Source organism: Carettochelys insculpta, unplaced genomic scaffold, assembly GCF_033958435.1.
Source record: "Carettochelys insculpta isolate YL-2023 unplaced genomic scaffold, ASM3395843v1 scaffold_0048, whole genome shotgun sequence".
Lineage (NCBI taxonomy): Eukaryota > Metazoa > Chordata > Testudines > Carettochelyidae > Carettochelys > Carettochelys insculpta.
Window position 1 is genome coordinate 128764 of NW_027439085.1, and position 2148 is coordinate 130911.

General features: G+C 63.3%; 1 non-coding gene across 1 annotated transcript; it reads right to left on the reverse strand.

The window, feature by feature from the left end:
* On the reverse strand, window positions 1-119 carry LOC142006288 (5S ribosomal RNA). Its single transcript, XR_012643393.1, has one exon. It is a non-coding gene; the product is annotated as a 5S ribosomal RNA (ribosomal RNA).
* Between the last annotated feature and the right edge of the window lie 2029 nt (window positions 120-2148).

Below are 2148 nucleotides of genomic sequence, written 5' to 3' on the forward strand. Positions count from 1 at the left end.
TGCCTACGGCACCTGGGATTCCCAGGCGGTCACCCATCCAGGTACTAGCCAGGCCCGGGACGGTTTACCTTCCGAGATCGGACGAGATCGGGGGCATTCGGTCCGGTATGGCCGTAGGCCCCCGCCTCCCCGGGCTTTAGCGTCAGCAGCCTGGCCTCAGTCAGCCGGGCCCAAACAATTAACCCGGAGGCCGGGCCGAGGGAAAACTTCCTCCGAGCCGGCCCAAGGGGAAGGGAGGACGAGGACGCCGGGCCCGGGAGGTGACAGGACGTGCACGTCAGACCCGGGAAGCTGTGCGCCCCGAGGTTAACCCCCGGGCCGGGGCGGGGAGAGAAAAATGTTCTAAGTCCGGTAGGGACAGCAGGTCAACCCCGGTCCGAGGCGGGGAGAGAAATTTTCCAAGTCCGGCAGGGACAGCAGGTCAACCCCGGCCGCCGTAGCAGAGGTTGACCTGGTGTCCGATTCGCTCCCCGGGCACCAGGTCAACCTCGGGCGCTTTAGCGGAGGTTGACCTGGTGTCCGATTCGCTCCCCGGGCACCAGGTAAACCGTGGCCGCTTTCAGCGGAGGTTGACCTGGTGGCCGATCCCCTCCTGGGGCTCCAAGTCCGGCAGGGACAGCAGGTCAACCCCGGCCGCTTTAGCAGAGGTTGACCTGGTGTCCGATTCGCTCCCCGGGCACCAGGTAAACCGTGGCCGCTTTCAGCGGAGGTTGACCTGGTGGCCGATCCCCTCCTCGGGCTCCAAGTCCGGCAGGGACAGCAGGTGAACCCCGGCCGCTTTAGCAGAGGTTGACCTGGTGTCCGATTCGCTCCCCGGGCACCAGGTAAACCGTGGCCGCTTTCAGCGGAGGTTGACCTGGTGGCCGATCCCCTCCTGGGGCTCCAAGTCCGGCAGGGACAGCAGGTCAACCCCGGCCGCTTTAGCAGAGGTTGACCTGGTGTCCGATTCGCTCCCCGGGCACCAGGTAAACCGTGGCCGCTTTCAGCGGAGGTTGACCTGGTGGCCGATCCCCTCCTCGGGCTCCAAGTCCGGCAGGGACAGCAGGTCAACCCCGGCCGCTTTAGCAGAGGTTGACCTGGTGTCCGATTCGCTCCCCGGGCACCAGGTAAACCGTGGCCGCTTTCAGCGGAGGTTGACCTGGTGGCCGATCCCCTCCTCGGGCTCCAAGTCCGGCAGGGACAACAGGTCAACCCCGGTCCCAGGCTGGAGAGAAAAATTTTCTAAGTCCGGCAGGGACAGCAGGTCAACCCCGGCCGCTTTAGCAGAGGTTGACCTGGTGTCCGATTCGCTCCCCGGGCACCAGGTCAACCTCTGGCGCTTTAGCAGAGGTTGACCTGGTGTCAGATTCGCTCCCCGGGCACCAGGTCAACCTCGGGCGCTTTAGCAGAGGTTGACCTGGTGTCCGATTCGCTCCCCGGGCACCAGGTAAACCGTGGGCGCTTTCAGCGGAGGTTGACCTGGTGGCCGATTCCCTCCTCGGGCTCCAAGTCCGGCAGGGACAGCAGGTCAACCCCGGTCCCAGGCGGGGAGAGAAAAAATTTCAAAGTCCGGCAGGGACAACAGGTCAACCCCGGTCCCAGGCTGGAGAGAAAAATTTTCTAAGTCCGGCAGGGACAGCAGGTCAACCCCGGCCGCTTCAGCTGAGGTTGACCTGGTGTCCGATTCGCTCCCCGGGCACCAGGTAAACCGTGGCCGCTTTCAGCGGAGGTTGACCTGGTGGCCGATCCCCTCCTGGGGCTCCAAGTCCGGCAGGGACAACAGGTCAACCCCGGTCCCAGGCGGGAGAGAAAAATTTTCTAAGTCCGGCAGGGACAACAGGTCAACCCCGGTTCCGAGCGGGAGAGAAAAATTTTCTAAGTCCGGCAGGGACAACAGGTCAACCCCGGTCCCAGGCGGCAGAGAAAAATTTTCTAAGTCCGGCAGGGACAACAGGTCAACCCCGGTCCCAGGCGGCAGAGAAAAAATTTCTAAGTCCGGCAGGGACAACAGGTCAACCCCGGTCCCAGGCGGCAGAGAAAAAATTTCTAAGTCCGGCAGGGACAACAGGTCAACCCCGGTCCCGGGCGGGAGAGAAAAATTTTCTAAGTCCGGCAGGGACAACAGGTCAACCCCGGTCCCAGGCGGCAGAGAAAAAATTTCTAAGTCCG